Below are 21,443 nucleotides of genomic sequence, written 5' to 3' on the forward strand. Positions count from 1 at the left end.
TTTTATTTGTTTCGTTTTAATCTTGCGTTGATCTTTCATAAGGAGTTGTCTTCAACACCATGTATTAATTCGTAAATTCGTTACAAGCGAGGATGTAGTATAGAGATCACAGTGATTGGAACTGGAACAGAACATTTTAGTTTTATGAATTTGGAAAGACTAACAAAACAAGAAAAATGTCTAAAAAAACAAGTGACCTTGTGTGATTAGCTATGCAGTCGTATATTGAAAACTATTTATTAATATTGTAAAGCAACATTGTTTTAGCGCCAGTAAATATTCTGTGTTATGGCAGTTACAAGGTCATAGCAAGATTTTATACTTTCTGCTTGGGAAACTGCAGCGATAAAGCTGGAAATAACATTTTTCATAGAAAGTAACTGCTGACTTATATTCCAGCTGAGCTATTCATTTTCCATTTCAAAACAAAGGAGTTTGGTGATTATTACAGAAACTAAGAAATAGTTAGGGCCAGTTCTTAGTCGTTGTGTGAACGTTAATTGGCTTTCACTATGTCATTTGTATTTTATTTGATCAAAAAGATGTTTATGCATAGAAGTTTATTTATCGATTAACGTCCTAGGACTCGACAAATTCGGGAATGTCACAGACTTCAGAAACCACTAGAACACTGATTACGTTTTCTAGTTCTTTATTTCTTGTAGTAGTAGTAGTAAGTAGTACTAGTAGTAGTAGTAGTAGTAGTAGTAGTAGCGTTATTCATCCATAGATCTGTTTTTACAAGGATATAAGACATGCCAAAGTATTTACAAGTTTAGCCCAATTTAAAATAGTATCCATGTCCATCATTTCAATTTCTAGTACTTTGTTGAGGAGCTAGACGTATCTGATCTTTTTTTATGCAATTGTCAGGCTTCTCAGATGTTGTACTATAAAGGCCCATTCAAACGCAACGATCTGTTTGCGCAACTGTCTGAGCACATCACAATCTGTACAGACACATAAACGATCTGGTTGATGGTACTGACAGCGGCATTAGACAGTTTGCCGATGATGCTGTATTCTACAGGAAAGTAGTATCACACGAAAGTTGTGACCAAATCAATGAGGATTTGTAGAAAATAAATATGTGGTGGTGTAATGACTGGCAGTTATCTCTCAATATTAGTAAGTGTAACCTACTGCGTATAACAAGGCGAAAATCCCCTTTAATGTACGAGTACAAAATAAATGCCCAGTCTTTGGAAGCAGTAACATCCTTCAAGTATCTGGGTGTCACTATTCGAAATGATCTCAATTGGAATGGTCAGATTACACAAGTAACGGGCAGAGGCGAACTCTAGATTGCGGTTTATTGGTAGAATCGTGAAGCGATGCAGTCCTTCAACAAAGGAAATTGCTTTCAATACGTTACTTCGTCCAGTCTTAGAGTATTGTTCGTCTGTATGGGACCCTTACCAGTTGGGTCTCATTCAAGAGATTGAGAAGGTCCTAAGAAGAGCAGCTAGATTCGTGACTGGTACATTTAGCCATCGCGAGAGCGTTACAAATCTCATAGAAGGTTTGAAGTGGGATACACTTGCAGATAGACGACGCGCTAAATGGAAGGGGCTGCTCACGAAATTACGAAATCCGATCTTCGCCGAGGATGTAGAGCATAGATTATTACCACCAGCTTTCAGATCGCGCAATGATCACCACTCAAAGATAAGGGAAGTTAGACGTCGCACTGAGGCGTTCAGATAGTCGTTTTTCCCTCGTGCAATCCGCGAGTGGAACAGAGAGGGTGGGGAGGGGGGCGGAATATGACTGGCACGAATTGTGCCCTCCGCCACACACCGCTTGGTGGCTAGCGGAGTATATATGTAGATGTAGATGTAGACACATCGTTTGGGTGTCGTACATAGTTGTAGAAAATATAAAAGGAGGGAAAACAGCGAGAGGAATAAGAAGACAGTTGTTTATAGTTGTTTAACAGAGATATTACGAGCGGATGACATAACGATAAACAGGGAAAAGATGCATAATAATAACACTAAAACATTCGTTTCGTACTCTTTACCGCAAAGAGCTAAGCGAAGTAACGAAATCTATACGATCTGGTGCTATGGGATTGGTCGCATACTTTCGCTCAGTACTGCCCTATGCCATTAACTGAGTTGTGACAGCGTAGTAACAAATAGTAGGTCATAATTTTTCTAAGGAAGAGTGCAGTCAACATATTGTGAAAGCTTATAATAGGAGATCTTGGAACAGTGACATGAGAGACATAGTTATTATTACACTTCTTTACCTTTCGTTATATAATATGTAATACATAACAATTGTGATTTAGAGGTGAACTGTAGAATTCACTACCACAATACTACAAGGAAAACTTTCCAGATATATTATGAGTCTATATCTAGAGTCCAGAATGGAATTTTACATTCTGGTGCAACAGTTGCTGTTAGACTTCCAGAAGGGCATTAAAAATATCGTCTTAGAAACAAAATGAACTGTAGCTCAATGCCCATTTATATAACTTCTAAGAATATACTATGACTCAAACACGTCTAAAATTATAAAAATATCATCTGTAACTTTTCAGACTGGAGGTACCGATACAGTAACGTACTTGCCTTTATGAAATCGTCCTTCATGGCAGTATAAGCAGCTCATGTGTGTTGGGTATGTTTTCACTCAATGCTTGTTTCAAAATTGCACAAATCGTAGATCCTATTGCCACGAACGTTAACATCACCATCAGTCACTCATATGGAGAAATTTCTCTCCTCATACAAGGTTTTCTTGTATTATACTAGGAATTATGAAGGTCAAAAGATAATTTTCATTTCCAAACCTTTCCTCAAATAATTACCCCAGTTTTCAAGTTCGCCGTGCAACTCATGAAGTATTTATGTGCGAAAACTGACTTTTCTTAGAAGCCACTATGTAGACCATTTTGACCTGTCTTTATGTTTCTGGCATTTTGTTTGCTTTTTGCTTTTTGCAACCCAAGTTGTGAACACAGAACGTAATAGAATTTCCTCAATTTCTGAATAAATGAAATAAATTTTGAGGTTACTGTACGAGAGTGTAGTCGCTGCTACCGAAATTTTTTTTCTACTCCGGCAGATGGCCGTCGAGCAGTAAATTGGAACTTCTATCATGTGAACGTGCAGCATTTGCAGCAATCTGTTGCATGCGCAGACATTTGCGCAGATAGGTCGTTGCATTTGGACCCGCCTTAAAATCGTCCACAGTTTTCATGTAGGTACACTTCTAATAAATGTGTGGGCTTCTTCTACTCTGTTTCCCTACTTCGAGACTTATCTAATTCGTTACAGTTCCTTGATCCGATATTGTTTATCTAGTACGTACTTGACGCTCGGTGCACAAATCTCAAAGTTTTATTCAAATACTATTCGGAAGTGGCATTACATATGACTTCTCTTTGTCTATAATCCTCTATAAATTTCAGTGTGCTATCTTTGGAGTCAACAGACATTATTACACATCAGTTACCCTAGAACAGCGCCGTTCAAGATTCCGCCCTGTGGAATTGTGTGATTCTTCTCTTTGCTCTGGCTCTGTTGGAGCTTTGTGAATGGGAGCGCAGAGCAGTTGACTGTTTGCTTAATAGTGACAACCAAGCAGCGCAGCCAAAATTGGGATATTCTCCTTTCATGGAAGACTGTGGATTCGTAAACAGATGACAGAACTTTAAACTGTTTAGTAACAAGTAAATCAATATTCTCGTGAGCAATTGGTCTTAATGCCAAACAGATTTTCGAATTCAAGAAAACATTGGCAGTAAATAAAGGACAGAATGAATGTAAATACACCCTAAACACAAAAGTTAATGGATGGAGGCAAACTGGAAGGCAAAAATAGAAAACTGAATAACATAGAAAATATACAAAATTAATCCAGATCAGTTTTCTATTGCTGCTTTCTACAATTCTTTACTTTTCTTTGCATAAGAGTTTCTATGTTTGGAATTATTTATTCAGTGCAGCTCAGTCTCAAGACAAATTTCGGATGATAATCTGATATGGAGAAACTTAGTCATGGCTTACAGTTTCATTAGGGAAAAGAACTGCTCATAATTGTGTGTTAATCCGAACAGACTAAGCGTCAGTGCTGGAAGTCTATGAAGTTTTGGATAACACTTCTGTGTCAAATGCTTGTAAAAGTCACTTAATGTCTTTCTGCTCTGCAATCTATCTTTTAGTTCTGAATCGAGGATCTATGATTTGCATTTAGAGAGGGTGGCTTACAGAATCGATGTCCACACAGTACAGAGAAGCAAAAATTCACCTGTTTCCAAGTGCAAAACATCAGTAAATACTTTTACAAATTCAGTACGCAATTTTCTTAAAACACCTGTATATTTTCAAATATCTGCAGAAAAGGCAATGTTTGTTAATACTGACAGTTCTGGAAAGTAAGAGATATTTCTAGCCTCTAGCTGCCTTTCCCAGATCGACAGTTTCATCTTGAATGCCTTTATTTTTTTCACACAAACGGATGATGAGAATATCCTTCTCTTGAAGTGATACACATAAGTCGTGAAGCGGCCTTGTCACATCAGTTAAAAGGGCTAAATCACAAATCCATCTATCATCTGTTCAGCAACACTTTCTCCCTTCATTTTCATGAATAATGATATTTCTTGGCACAGTCCCATGAAGCATTCCAGAACTTTAACATGTCTAAGCCAGAGAACCTCACTGTGATAAGGTAAATCTCCATATTCACAACCGACATCATCCAGAAACGCTTTGAACAAGCGATGATTGAATCCTTTTACTTGAATAGCTCATTACAGATTCAGTTTTACCCTTTTGAGAAACAAATGTTGTTGATGACTCAGGCAATGTATAGGGATAAACAGGCGATTATGATTCTTCGTTTGTTTCTGGACTCCACCGATTTCGCCACTCATAGCTGGAGCATCAGCTGTTGCTATGGAAGTTAGTAATTCCCACAGCAGACCAAGCTTTTCCACAACCGCTTAAAATGCATTGAACATGCCCTCACCTATTGTTGTGACCCTCAATGGGATGAGATCTAACATTTCCTCGTGAACCTCCAGCATTCTGTTTCCTGTCCTAGTGAAAACTGCCAGCGTCGCTGTGTCTGACAAGTCAAGAGCGTAATCCAAAGACGAAGGAAATGTAACACTGTCTTCAATATTCGTTGTCAGCTGAGCCTCCAAATATTCTGCTAATTCTTCGATCTGGGGCATTACAGTGGCTCGAGAAAGTGACACAGACTGTCGCTGAGGAACCAGTTGTGGGCACAGCTATTACAAGCCAGTCTTTAATAAATTAATATTCAGCAAACAGCTTCAAGTGCACAACTACCTGATGAGAAATTTTATAGCTAATTCTCATGGAAGAGTCTCTTCCATGATGATCAACGTCTTGCAAGTAATATGAAATTTTCTGTCAAATTATATCAGTATCACAAGCCCCCAGAACTGAAATAGTAACTGTTGAAGCGAAGCAATCTTGTCTCATTCCTTCCACTGTCACCATATTACAAACAAGATGTATTTTTAAGTGGTAAGTTAAGGTCGATTCACACTGTCCGCCACGGCACCATCGCATTGTGGCACCATCACATCACAGTGTATTCACACTGTCCATCACGTCATGGCACGCCAAGTCAATTCATGTCAAATGAACTCAACTCGTATTGCTCTCTTCAACTGTTCTTTTCGCGGGAATTACTATTTTCGCAAGATGATTTTCAATTTTTTTGACACGCGAAGTGCGCCTTCACACCGCGGCAGCTTTTATACTAGGATGCTGGAGTCCACATTCGTATGAAAATGACATTTATTGGACGCAAATGATTTGCAACTTGCAGGGATAGCTTGTATATTAGAGAAAGGAGACAGGAGTGCAAAATAATACAAACAAATTGCGTGGATCCGAAAAAATGTCATTATGTGGTACAAAAGGTGAGTTTCACCCATTATACATGGAACTTGAGGAAGAGGAACCGGTATATTATAGTTTGGAAAGTGAAAGCATGAGTTTTTCATTTTTTACATCAAATTACACCCAGAATTACTGCTACCATAACAACCCGTGAATATTTGGTTTGTTTAAAGTTAAATTTAGTGCTAGTCCATTGCAAATTTTTGTGCAATCGTCCTGGTTCCCTCAACACCTTTCTCTTCAAGATCTATAGATTTTCTTTACCTGTTATATTTGGCTTTTACTAGTTCAAGTGCCTTATTTGTATTGGGGTTACCTCGTGAAACCATGTAAGTATTGACCACTGATACTTGCAAAACTGTTTCACATACAGAGAGCCATTTAGCAATAAATAAGCCTGCCACAAATGTATGTTTAAACAAACAACTTTTTATGTAGCACTACAAATCCCTGACAATATACATATAAATTCCACATGCTCATCAATCTGATTCTGCCAACAGTACTTTTTTCTCCTCATGTTCCTGCCGTGTTGCAATCTATTTCAGTGTAAAATATTAAATATGGTACAAGTATCTATAAAAACAATTTATAGCAAATAACGAACAACAGACAACTGATATCAGCCTCGAAAAGCATGACAAAATGAAATATGCAGATCTGCGCATGACCATGTATGAGGAGGTAATGAGATTGTGGGTCATGTGATAAGCAACCCTACGGATGACGTCACCAATCAGAACTTTCCTCCAGAGAAACCTTAATGATGCCATGCCATGACTTGACATGATAGGATGGCCAATGTGGATGCCAGCATTTGAAATTCATTGCAGACTGTTTTGATGGGATGGGACATGACATGACATGACAGCCAGTGAGAGTCGCCATTTACTTAATTTGAAAAGCCAGCTTTCAATTCAAGGATTACTATCTTTCATTCTTCCTCGACATGTTTGACGTACCCTCTTGCGTGATTTACTGCATTATGAAATTTTGAATTGAATTTCTGTATATAGTTTAATACCTTGTTACACACTATACATTTTACACGACCATTATATTCAGTAAAAGGGATTGATCCACCCTTGCAGCATTAAAACAAGGTGGTACTGAGGGCCTGATGTTAGAGCTGCTTGCTGCTTCTGCACTCACGGGCGGAACTGGTGGCTGAAACAGCTCCCATTATTTCTGTTGCTCTCGCCTTCACTCTGTTTACTTCTCGTATGAAATCCGCAATTGTGCATGGCCCCCATTTCAAAAAAATTATGCTTGCACAACATTTCAAGAAAACTACACTTGCACAAATCCTCATGCAAAGTTGCACTGTAGAAATGTAAGCTTGTGTGGAATGTCGAACAGAAAAAAAAGCACGCACCTTAGAAGCATACGTAAATAAAGACACTTGTTTGCACGTTACAGAGACATACATTACTAGACTAGACTTGCAAAGACGTAGCCTTTACGGAGGTAAGATGGTGGCGTCAAATAGTTTGTGTGTGATACTAACACGCTTTTCTGAAACGAAAATACGAGGTGGCATCGTAAGCTTTATGAGGTGGCTTAAAGAATTTCTAGAGTTGATCAAACATTAGCGTACTAATTGAGTCTAACACGTACAATGTAGAATCATGTTATGAGAATAGAATCAATTTACGTGCATGCATGCTTAAAGCAGACTGTAGTTTTCGTAAGAACACTCAAATGAAAAAAGCCATTTGTTATCAACGACAAATAGCAAATTCTACTTGAAGGAGCACTTTCCTAATGAGCATACCATTCGCAGAAAAGCCGAAGTTGATCAAAACTGGTTAAAGGCACATGATTAAGCTGTGTTTGTTAATTCCAAATTATTAAACCCACTAAAATAGAAGTAAATTATTTAAATACTGTCGGTATTTCGGATAAGACAAACTGTAATGTAATTACTTAGGCTTACGTTCAGTGCAAGAATACGAAAGATGTTTCTAGTTATGATTGGATTGATGATTGGTTGATTTAGTGGAAGGGACCAAACAACGAGATCATCGCTACCAAGATTGGATACGTGTTTCTTTTCTAGTTATCTGCGTCTGCTGTACGAAAAAATACAGCCAAACACGACACATGTATTGACCATTACGTCAAAACTCTAAAGGTAACGTGGTTGTATCAGATTATTCTCATTTCTTACGAGTGTTTTATCAGTTAATACACAGCTGTTTACATGTCTTTTGTGTTGGCCGCCATATTGCTACGCTAAAGTGTCGGCTTCAGTGATACCAATAATGTTGCTAGTCTAGTAATTGATAAAATAAATGAATCAGAACTGTGTGTGTCTGGTCCTCTCCTGCGGTGGTGCTTGGTTTTGTATTGTGTGAATTTCTTTGTTGCTAAAAGTGTTGTGTTCCTGCTATAAAATTATATATCCTAGGTTCACCACAACAGGTTATGGGTCCAGACTTGAACGCTGCAGGTTGTGAGAATTACAGTATTCATTCGCTAGACTTTTTTTCAATTTACTAGCATATTCGAGAGACTGATAAATTTGTGGAGTGGCAGACACAGTGCTTCAATTGAGTGATAACAGTAGTTGTACAAACATTCTCAAGTTGTCAAGAGAAGATCAGTGGGAAACATGGAAATGGCAGATTAAACTTTGTTTAAAGGAACATTCTCTTTATTCGATTATAGATGGTACACGTCTGTGTCCGTCATTAGGGGAAGGAGACGAACCATCCGACGCATATTGGCGCTGGCAACAGGACAATGTTGGGGCAGCTCGTATAATTGGAAGGGCGTTTGATAAGTAACCTGCTGTTCATGTAAGAAAGAAGACTGACACAAAAGAAATCTGAGACACCCTTACGTCAGTATATGAACAATTTTCATTACAGCCACTATATACATTATTTGGTTGTTTCTTTGAAACATCAAAAAATAACATTACATCTGTAACAAAATACACGACGCTACTGGCAAACATTTTCGATGACTTGTGCAGTGAACTGAACAAAATTAATCCAAATGCAACTTTGCCCCTTTCGCTGCTCCACCATCGTATTTTCAAAACATTCTTGTTGTTTCCAGAATGAGATTTTCACTGTGCAGCGGAGTGTGCTCTGATATGAAACTTCCTGGCAGATTAAAACTGAGTGCTGGACCGAGTTCGAGTCTCGGTCCGGCACACAGTTTTAATGTGCTAGGAAGTTACATTGTTGTTGTTGTTGGAGTCTTCAGTTCGAAGACTGGTTTGATGCAGATCTCCATGCCACTCTATCCTGTGCAAGCTTCTTCATCTCCTAGTATCTACTGCAACCTACATCCTTCTCAGTCTGTTTAGTGTATTTATCTCTTGGTCTCCCTCTACGATTTTTACCCTCCACACTGCCCTCCAATACTAAATTGGTGATCCCTTGATGCCTCAGAATATGTCCTACCAAGCGATCCCTTCTTCTAGTCAAGTTGTGCCACAAATTTCTCTTCTCCCCAATTCTATTCAATACCTCCTCATTAGCTATGTCATCTACCCATCTCATCTTCAGCATTCTTCTGTAGCACCACATTTCGAAAGCTTCTATTCTCTTCTTGTCTAAACTATTTATCGCCCACATTTCACTTCCATACAATTACTTTCAGAAACGACTTCCTGACACTTAAATCTATACTCGATGTTAACAAATTTCTCTTGTTCAGAAATGCTTTCCTTGCCATTGCCACTCTGCATTTTATATCCTCTCTACTTCGACCATCATCGGTTATTTTGCTCCCCAAATAGCAAAACTCCTTTACTACTTTAAGTGTCTCATTTCCTAATCTAATTCCCTCAGCATCACCCGACTTAATTCGACTACATTCTATTATCTTAGTTTTGCTTTTGTTGATGTTCATCTTATATTCCCTCGATATCTAAATTTAAGCTATTCATTTCCCTTTTTAAATTTTCTAACCTACCTGCCCAGTTAAGGGATCAGACATTCCACGCTCCGACCCGTAGAACGCCAGTTTTCTTTCTCCTCATAACGACGTCTTCCTGAGTAGTCCCCGCCCGGAGATCTGAATTGGGGACTATTTTACCTCCGGAATATTTTACCCAAGAGGGCGTCATCATCATTTAACCATACAGTAAAGCTGCAAGCCCTCAGGAAAAATTGGAGCTGCAGTTTCCCCTTGCTTTCAGCCATTCGCAGTACCAGCACAGCAAGGCCGTTTTGGTTAGTGTTACAAGGCCAGATCAGTCAAACATCCAGACTGTTGCCCCTGCAACTTCTGAAAAGGCTGTTGCCCCTCTTCAGGAACCACACATTTGTCTGGCATCTCAACAGATACTCGTCCATTGTGGTTGCACCTATAGTACGGCTATCTGTATCGCAGAGACACGCAATCTTCCCCACCAACGGCAAGGTCCATGGTTCATTGGGGGGGAGGGGGGGACAAAGCTTCTTATTGAGAATTTGCGTTCGATTGAGAATTCGCTAGCTACAGAGGCAGCTGGTGATTTCTATGCGAAATCAAAATCGGATAAGCAATATCAAAAACAGAAGACATTTACAGCAAAAGGGAGTGAGTCAAAGAAGTCAGAAAGTCGTACATGGCCGTATTGCATGAAATCTGCACATATTATCGCAAACTGCCGCAAGCGCATGATCACAGAAGAAGCAAAAGCGACAGCTAACAACAGTAATAATTCGAGTTCCAGTTTAAAAGTGAGCAGCTAACCAAATACATTTCTAACCACTGGCTTGTTATTTCTTGTTAGTTTTGATAGTGCAGATTCTTATGTTTCGGACTCTGGCATGACACATCACATTTCACCAAATAAATAGCACTTCGCTACATTCTAAAAGTTTCTGTTTCCACAAAGTGTACAGTCAACTGGCAAAGAAGTTATTTCTGCACATGGATCTGGTAGTATTCACAATGAAATATTCACAAACAAAAGGTGGACACCTGCTTTGCTTGAAAATATCTGGTGCATTTCCGATGTCTTGACACCAACTCTTCTCTGCCTGTCAAGTTGCACAAAGTGGATGTAATGTGACTTACGATAACAATGTTGTTATCATTCGGCGACATCGTGAAATACTTGCCACAGGAAGACTAGTTGGTTCAGTATACATTATGAACATGCTATTTTGTCCTCTGGATTCAGAAGTAATTATTAACTCAGCAACTTCAGAAGAAAAAATACAATTTTGGCATGAGAGACTCGGTCATCAAGATAAATGGGATTCAGAAGTAATGATTAACTCAGCAACTTCAGAAGTAAAATTACAATTTTGGCATGGGAGACTCAGTCATAAAGATAAACGTTTTGTACGAGACGTGCTCTCTCGTTTCGGTGTATCACTTAAGTGCCCTGATACCACATCGTTTTGTGATGGATGTGTACTGGGCAAATCCCACCACAAACCCTTTAGCCATTGCAGAGATCGTCCACAAACTGTCAGTAAGTTGATCACTGCAAACGTTAATGGACCCTGTAGCGGGACTTTGAGTTTCGGTGCGCTACACTCGTTCCCTCAGATATAAATTATACCGTCACAGCTGTATGCGCGCTCGACGGCAGAGAAAACCTTTATAAGAAAATGAAGGTACAAGAAAGATAATTCTTTTTATTTTCTACCCGCTCTTGTCTCTTGAGAGCGGAAGCTTAACTTCACTTATTCGCTAGTCTTGGTATGATTCAGACATAAAAACTTATTCGTTAGTCTTGGTCTGATTAAGATGTAAAAACTTATTGATGTGAAGACATATTGTATTGTGGAAGCTTGTATGAAATTTGGAGGATGGAAGCAGCTGTAAAATACATTGCATTCAATATCAAGATGGTTTTAATTCGTATACATTAGTAATTGCTGGACGATGAAATTTAGTGCAAGATTTTGGAGCAGCTACGACTTTTTCATGCAGAAATGAAGCAGGAGATTGTTGGAGAACAGACCTGAAAGGCTCACGAGAGAAGACACATTAACTTGGAAATGAATGAACTCTTATCTACGCCATTTCCCCCTGTTAATCACATTTTGTTATTCTCTGTTCTCTTTCAAATAATTTTGTAGTGGAAATTGGTTTGACTTTTGCTCAGAAACGCCACAAGGACCACCCCAACAATAGCTTTTCCGAATCACCGAGTCCGATAGCTTTTCTGTAATATGAGGTCCGATTTGCATTTCATTCTTTCCGTTTTTCACGGTCATTAACGATTTTAAAATCCCCTTTTTATTCACCATTTCTTCCCAAATTTTCAACTTTTTGTTTTCTTCTCTTTTTTTTTATTAACCACTACAACTGGCGACCGTGACAGGACTCTAACCTGCAATCTATAAGAGACTCGGTCATCAAGATAAACGTTATGTATGAGATGTGCTCTCTCGTTTCGGTATATCACTTAAGTGCCCTGATAATACATCGTTTTGTGATGGATGTGTACTGGGCAAATCCCACCACAAACCATGTAGCCATTGCGGAGATCGTCCACAAACTGTCAGTGAGTTGATCAATGTAAACGTTAATGGACCCATGTCTGTTAACTCTATAAATGGTTTTCGTTACTATGTGATTTTCAAAGATGATTATTCTCGTTTCGTTTGGATATATTTCACGCGAAATAAATCTGAAGTGGTTGACAATTTGAAAATATTTATGAAGGAGTTTGATGCTGTTGGTCATAAAGTAAAAGCATTTCAGTGTGGCGGTGGAGGAGGGTTTAATTGTAACATGGCAGCAGCAGTGCTATGAGACCGCGGTAGCCGGCCGCTGTGGTCGAGCGGTTCTAGACGCCTTAGTCCAGAACCGCTCTGCTGCTATCTCCGAATCTTGCTTTGGGCATGAATGTGTGTGATGTCCTTAGGTTAGTCAGGTTTAAGTAGTTCTAAGTCTAGGGGACTGATGACCTCAGATGTTAAGTCCCATAGTGCTTAGAGCCATTTGAACCATTTTTAGAATGCGGTATTGAGCTTCGTCTTATGTGTCTAGATACTCCTGACTAAAATGGTGTTGCTTAACAAGCAAATCAATATATAGTTGAATTAGCTCGCTCATTACTAACATCTAGCAAGTTACCTAAGTCATTCTGGACTCTTGCATGTGACACAGCTGTTTTTCTACTTAATCGTACTGGTAAGTCAAGTGTTGAAGGTAAAACACCTTTCAAATTGTGGACTGGCAAAGTGTTTAACAGTTTTAGCTATCTACATATTTTTGGATCAAATTGCTTTTTTTGTTCGTCAAAGAAATTTCGTTCTAAGTTTGATGATAAGGCTATACCTGGCCATTTCATTGGCTACGTGAGTGACGAAGATGGTTACAAAGTGTGGATTCTATCAAAACATCATGTGATGAAATGTTGATTTTCAACCAAAAAGCTATATTAAACTGACTGAGTTGGAATTTAACTCCATAGATGAAGAAACAGGAGAGAAAAGTGAATCTACTGTTGAACAGATTGAAACTAGTGATCAAGAATATTCGAATGAGTTACCAAATCGACATCCTGTTCGTGAAATACGTCCTCCAGTAAAATTTAATGACTACAAATTAGGATAGGAGCCTCACTAATCTCAAAAAGCAAATGCATTAGTTCGCCTAACAAAAGCAATCCACAAAGAGCTTGCACCAACAAACTGCAACAAAAGCTATGGAAAGTAGTAATTCCAATAAATGGTTTAATAAGACGAAAGAGAAATTAAGGCATATGAAGAAAATGATACTTGGTAGAACTGCATAATGGAAAAGTCTTATCGACAGTCGATGGGTACTCCGTATTAAATATAAACCTGATGGATCGATTGATCGATGTGCAGTGTGTTTCAACATACGAGACTTTTAGTCCAATTGCTCGTTATGACGCTATTCGTGCTGTGATAGCGAATGGAACAGTAGAACATTTGCAACTTGGTCAATTCGACGTTAGAACTACATTTCTATGTGATGACTTGGATACACAAATATACACGACTCAGCAGAAGGTTTCGAGGATGGGACAGGTCGTGTTTGTCGCATCAAGAAATTATTGTATGGATTTAAGCAATAATAAGTTTATTCATTCATGAAAAAGTTGGCTTCATTAGTTCGATGGCAGATCCTTGCATTTACTTTCGACGAAGCAAAACAGTAAAATTGCTGATTGCTATTTATGTCAATGATGGACTTATCACAGGAACATACTTGCATACATACATAAATTAACAATTGTTCCATAGATCATGAATATGACATTTCATAATGATGCGGAACGTGACACTTTAACATAAGTTTTCTTTACACAAAATAATCAATTTTTTTCTGTTAGTAATTCATATCTAAAAATTCATCTATCGAGTAGAAGGAGCTGTCATTCAGAAATTCTTTTAATTTGTGGCAGCATAATTCAGCACTTTATGTGCTATTTTTGAACTGGTATGGGTTATTAATAACAAATTTCATAACTCAATATATGTTTTGCAAATGTAATGTGAATATCCCAAATTCCTTAAATAAATGTCTGCAAGCTGACCTTAGGTGGGCTCCTGCTATTATTCTGATTACACACTTTTGTGCAATGAATACTTTTTGTCTCAGTGATGAATTACCCCAAAATATGATGCCATATGAAAGCAGTGAATGAAATAGATATAATAGGTTAATTTACTGACATGTTTATTGTCAAAATTTGCAATAACCCTAATAGCATAGGTAGCTGATCCTAACTGCTTCAGCAGATCATTGATGTGTTTCTTTCATTTCAATTTGTCATCGATGCACACACCCAGAAATTTTGAATATTCTGTCTTAGCAACAGATTTCTGTTTAAAGTCTATATTTATCAATGGTGTTATGCCATTTACGGTATGGAACTGTATATACTGTGTTTTCTCAAAATGTAGGGAGAGTGTGTTTGCAGGGAACAACACAATGCACAATGAATTCATTTTTAGATATGTTTCAGTCAGAATTCAAAATAACAGTGGGATCTTTAGTACTAAAATGTAAACTTTCACGGCCGGAAATATCATGTCCATTATAATTATCCGGGCATTTATGCCGTGGTCGGTTGATGAATTCCGTATTGTTTCCCAACGTTTCGTCTCCGACTGCGGGAGACATCTTCAAGGGGGACCGTAGCTTGATGGAAGGTCCAACACACACACTGGCTCGCTACTAACTGCCGCTAAATTCCGTGTCCGTGCGCCCCCGCGCCGCGGCGTGACGTCACCTGTTTTGAAAACGTCAGTGCAATTGGCCGCTGTCCGTCGCCGTCGATCGCCGTTGCCATCACCCAGTAGTGGACGAGTGGTACACATCTTCTTTAACACCGGCATCCATATACCGTTTAATTTGACGCCCTCCTCCTTTCGGTTGAAATTATTTGGGTGTTTAGCGATTTCGATTGCCTCCCTGTAGAGCCTTTCGTAGTATCCGCTCGTGGCCGCTAGTACTTGCGTCTCCTCGAAACGAATATTGTGGTTCCCTGGCTGGAAAGCATGCTCCGCAACAGCTGATCGTTCCGTTTCTCCCAGCTGACAAAGGAAGCGCAACGGTGGTTATGGATGTGGCCGACTATCAGAGAAAAATTACGGATCTACTGGATCCGCAAGCATATAGGAGGCTGAATAAGGACCCCACTAACAACGTTCTCAGAACTGTGTCGCGGTTAATAAAAAAGTCCTCCATTGAAGAGAGTGTACAGAAAGGTCTCTGCAGTTCGGTTGCGCTACCACCGAGGCTTTATGGATTGCCCAAAATTCATAAAGAAAATGTTCCGTTAAGACCGATACTAAGTGCCATTGGTTCGCCCACCTACTCGTTAGCCAAGTTTTTGACTACGCTGTTAAAACCACATGTGGGCCGTTCGGACTCTTATATAAATAATTCGACACATTTCATCAGCAGATTGAATGGCATAGTGGTCCAGCCGGAGGCCATATTGGTCAGCTTCGATGTGGTATCGCTGTTTACCATGGTTCCACTTAATGATGTATTGGAACAGCTGGATCGAATTTTTCCTGCCGATATTTTAGAGCTGTTTAAGTGTTGTTTGACGACCACATGCTTCAAGTGGAATGAACAGTTTTATGAGCAAACGGATGGCGTGGCTATGGGAAGCCCCCTAAGTCCCGTAATTGCAAACTTCTTTATGGAGAAATTCGAAGAACAGGCCTTAGGTACTGCCAGCAAGAAACCAAATGTATGGTTCCGATACGTGGATGACACGTTTGTGTTGTGGAGACATGGTAGGGAGGAACTAAGCCGGTTCCACGAACATCTGAACAGTATAAACTCAAGAATTCAGTTTACAATGGAGGAGGAGGTAGACGGCAAACTACATTTCCTCGATGTGCTTGTGTTTAGAAACGAAAATGGTAGTTTGGGCCACTCAGTGTACCGCAAACCCACGCACACGGACCGTTATTTGCACCGGGATTCGAACCACCACCCACAACAGAAGCGGGGTGTTATCAAGACGTTAGCGGACAGAGCTAGAAATATTTGTGAACCTGAGTTGCTCGACGCTGAGATGGAACATCTCCACAATGCACTAACGAAGAACGGATATTCGTCCGCCGAAATAAAACGTGCGTTGAGGCAGCCACGCAGAAATCATACTGACGTACAGGCTACTGCAAAATCTAAGGTTTTCCTGCCGTTTGTTAAAAATGTAACGGAAAGAATAGGGAGGATCTTGACGAAGCGGAATATTACCGTAATTTACAAGCCCACCAGGAAGATACAGGAATACCTTAGGCCTGCCAAGGACGCTCGCAAACCATTGGAAAAATCTGGAGTGTATAGGATCCCATGCAGCTGTGGTGATGTTTATGTGGGTACCACCAAAAGAACTGTTTCTAAACGTTTGGAAGAGCACAAGGGAAATTGTAGAAGAGGAGAAACGGAACGATCAGCTGTTGCGGAGCATGCTTTTCAGCCAGGGAACCACAATATTCGTTTCGAGGAGACGCAAGTACTAGCGGCCACGAGCGGATACTACGAAAGGCTCTACAGGGAGGCAATCGAAATCGCTAAACACCCAAATAATTTCAACCGAAAGGAGGAGGGCGTCAAATTAAACGGTATATGGATGCCGGTGTTAAAGAAGATGTGTACCACTCGTCCACTACTGGGTGATGGCAACGGCGATCGACGGCGACGGACAACGGCCAATTGCACTGACGTTTTCAAAACACGTGACGTCACGCCGCGGCGCGGGGGCGCGCGGACACGGAATTTAGCGGCAGTCAGTAGCGAGCCAGTGTGTGTGTTGGACCTTCCATCAAGCTACGGACCCCCTTGAAGATGTCTCCCGCAGTCGGAGACGAAACGTTGGGAAACAATACGGAATTCATCAACCGACCACGGCATAACAGCCCGGATAATCATAATGGACGGGATCTTTAGTCTCATTTTTATGTATGCAAATTCAGCAACGAAAGTCTGGCTCGTTGATTTCACAGCGAGCATACACATAGAAAATTCTACATCCTTTTTAACATGGCTGATTCGAAGCCATTAAAACCTCCCTGTAATAATGAAAAATTAGACAATGAATATAGCAATACTCTTGACAACAACGTTCCTCCTTGTTCGTCATTGGAATTATTTATGAACCTGGAATGCTGTACTCGCCCAGATCTCGGTTATGACGTTTCAAAAGTTGCTCAATCTGTGTCTAAGCCCACTTCTCCTGACTGGAACGCTCTAAAACACATTTTCACATATCTTCATGGTACTTCAGACTTACGTTTCTGCTATACTTCATCTGGCGGTTTTGCTGGCAACACTGAAACAAAACGATCAACAAATGACTTTGTTTCAATGATTGGCGACACAGCTGTATCGTAGACATCTCACCTCTAGAAGTCAGCTGCACTCTCCACCACTGAAGCGGAGTTCTTTGCCACAAGTGACGGAGCCAAGGAATTAGCATGGCTTAATAGACTGCTGTTGGAGATTAGTTGAAAAAGAAACACTCCTGTATTGATCACTGACAATGCTAGCGCCATTAAATTAGTGAAAAATGCACATTTCCACAAACGCTCTAAGCACAGTGAAATACAATATTATTTTGCGTCGGAACTGACTAAATGAGGATATCAATGTGGAATATGTATGTTCTGAAAATTAACTTGGTGACATGTTTACAAAGCCTGATGTTGTTGTTGTTGTGGTCTTCAGTCCTGAGACTGGTTTGATGCAGCACTCCATGCTACTCTATCCTGTGCAAGCTTCTTCATCTCCCAGTACTTACTGCAACCTACATCCTTCTGAATCTGCTTAGTGTATTCATCTCTTGGTCTCCCTCTACGATTTTTACCCTCCACGCTGCCCTCCAATGCTAAATTTGTGATCCCTTGATGCCTCAAAACATGTCCTACCAACTGGTCCCTTCTTTTTGTCAAGTTGTGCCACAAACTCCTCTTCTCCCCAATTCTATTCAATACCTCGTCATTAGTTATGTGATCTACCCATCTAATCTTCAGCATTCTTCTGTAGCACAGCATTTCGAAAGCTTCTATTCTCTTCTTGTCCAAACTATTTATCGTCCATGTTTCACTTCCATACATGGCTACACTCCATACAAATACTTTCAGGAACGACTTCCTGACACTTAAATTTATACTCGATGTTAACAAATTTCTCTTCTTCAGAAACGCTTTCCTTCCCATTGCCAGTCTACATTTTATATCCTCTCTACTTCGACCGTCATCAGGTATATTACTTCCTAAATAGCAAAACTCCTTTACTACTTTAAGTGTCTCATTTCCTAATCTAATTCCCTCAGCATCACCCGATTTAATTTGACTACATTCCATTATCCTCGTTTTGATTTTGTTGATTTCATCTTATATCCTCCTTTCAAGACACTATCCATTCCGTTCAACTGCTCTTCCAAGTCCTTTGCTGTTTCTGACAGAATTACAATGACATCGGCGAACCCTTAAAGTTTTTATTTCTTCTCCATGAATTTTAATACCTACTCCGAATTTTTCTTCTGTTTTCTTTACTGCTTGCTCAATATACAGATTGAATAACATCGGGGAGAGGCTACAACCCTGTCTCACTCCCTTCCCAACTACTGCTTCCCTTTCATGCCCCTCGACTCTTATAACTGCCATCTGGTCTCTGTACAAATTGTAAATAGCCTTTCGCTCCCTGTATTTTACCCCTGTCACCTTCAGAATTTGAAAGAGAGTATTCCAGTCAACATTGTCAAAAGCTTTCTCTAAGTCTACAAATGCTAGAAACATAGGTTTGCCTTTCCTTAATCTTTCTTCTAAGATAAGTCGTAAGGTCAGTATTGCCTCACGTGTTCCAGTGTTTCTACAGAATCCAAACTGATCTTCCCCGAGGTTGGGTTCTATTAGTTTTTCCATTCGTCTGTAAACAATTTGTGTTAGTATTTTGCAGCTGTGACTTATTAAACTGATGGTTCGGTAATTTTCACATCTGTCAACACCTGCTTTCTTTGGGATTGGAATTATTATATTCTTCTTGAAGTCTGAGGGTATTTTGCCTGTCTCATACATCTTGCTCACCAGATGGTAGAGTTTTGTCATGACTGGATCTCTCAAGGCTGTCAGTAGTTCTAATGGAATGTTGTCTACTCCCGGGGCCTTGTTTCGACTCAGGTCTTTCAGTGCTCTGTCAAACTCTTCACGCAGTATCTTATCTCCCTTTTCGTCTTCACCTACATCCTCTTCTGTTTGCATAATATTGTCCTTAAGTACATCGCCCTTGTATAAACCCTCTATATACTCCTTCCACCTTTCTGCCTTCCCTTCTTTGCTTAGAACTGGGTTTCCATCTGAGCTCTTGATATTCATACAAGTGGTTCTCTTCTCTCCAAAGGTCTCTTTAATTTTCCTGTAGGCAGTATCTATCTTACCCCTCATGAGATAAGCCTCTACATCCTTACATTTGTCTTCTAACCATCCCTGCTTAGCCATTTTGCACTTCCTGTCGATCTCATTTTTGAGACGTTTGTATTCCTTTTTGCCTGCTTCATTTACTGCATTTTTATATTTTCTCCTTTCATCAATTAAATTCAATATTTCTTCTGTTTCCCAAGGATTTGTATTAGCCCTCGTCTTTTTACCTACTTGATCGTCTGCTGCCTTCACTACTTCATCCCTCAGAGCTACCCATTCTTCTTCTACTCTATTTTACAAAGCCTATAAAATCAAAAAATTTAAAGCCATGTGTACCAAGATAGGATTGGTAACTAATGTGTTTTGACCTCTTGTTTTTTATTTAAGAGTTGTTTAGTGCACAACAGTTGGATTTTGGAGCAAAGTGTTGCAGCAAATAAATTAGAACTGTGTGTTTCTTGTTCTCTCCTACGGTGGTGCTTGGTTTTGTGTTGTGTGAATTTCTTTGTTCCTAAAAGTGCTGTTCTTGCTATAAAATTATATCCAAAGTTCACAACAACAGTAATTTACGTCTGTGGCGCGCGGGCATACTACATGCTCAGATATTTGCCCAGACACATGGTTGCGTTTGCACTGACTAGATAGTATCAAAGTTAAAAATAATTGAAGTGATAACGCAGTGTAACATAACAGTCGTGACACTCACTGCTGTAAAAGTTGTTACCGTTTGACAGATAGAGCGACACTAGCGCTCCAAGCGGCGAGTAAGATGAACGTCAGAAGCGTCATAAGCATAATGTTTGTTTGGCGTCCATTTCCTACGTAATTTACGAAATATTTGAGTTATTTTCTTGCCTTCAAGTGTTTGTGCAGTATCAGAAGACATATACGTTCTATAAATGATTCTAAAATAAGTGCAAGTATGTACAAAAACCATGAATCGAGTGGCAAACTACAACACTTCGTGAAGAATTGCAGCTTATCACGTTGATATCAAAAGAATATAAACACACAGTTTCACATGTAAGAAGCACAGACATGTACCTCTACATGCTAAAGCGATAGACAGCTCGTTTATCGTTCTGTAGGCCTACTGTGTTTGTCATTGTCGCCTGTTCCCACAAGTGCGGCCTTCGTCTTTACATTACTCTAAATGGGACAAGCAACTGTCAAACAGTGGGAGAACTATGTTGAAAACATTATAATGAGCTGATTACATTACATTTCACGCAAAACCAAATATTTGAATGATTTTCAAACAATATGTTAGTGAACAAGGTGCTAACAAAAGAATGTCATCACATGAAGGAACCAAGGAAAATTAAGCGACTAACAACAGAAGTGAATGAAATACATACCAAACATTACCCTTTTTAAGTTACGAATAACTGCACTTAACTAACCACTTCATCGTCAAAGCAGGTCTGTGCTGACGATTCACACGAATCTGGCATTGATACATGGAGAATTGAACTGGCTGTGTCATAGGACTGATTTACAGCTTCAGATGGATTGTCGAATATTTGTGGCAGTTTCCTTTTCGTCGTCAGTTGAGGTGGCTTATTTGGGATGTCAAACAGTGTGGGTACTGCATTCCACATGAGTTTATTATTGTCTGCGTTCATGAACTGATTTTGTTCGAAATATAGCGAACAAAATCTAATATTATTATACAGGTAAACTGGGTCTTTTTTCATAAGGTCTTCTCATCCGCTATTAACTAGCC

This window comes from Schistocerca nitens, chromosome 6 (assembly GCF_023898315.1).
Source record: "Schistocerca nitens isolate TAMUIC-IGC-003100 chromosome 6, iqSchNite1.1, whole genome shotgun sequence".
NCBI lineage: Eukaryota > Metazoa > Arthropoda > Insecta > Orthoptera > Acrididae > Schistocerca > Schistocerca nitens.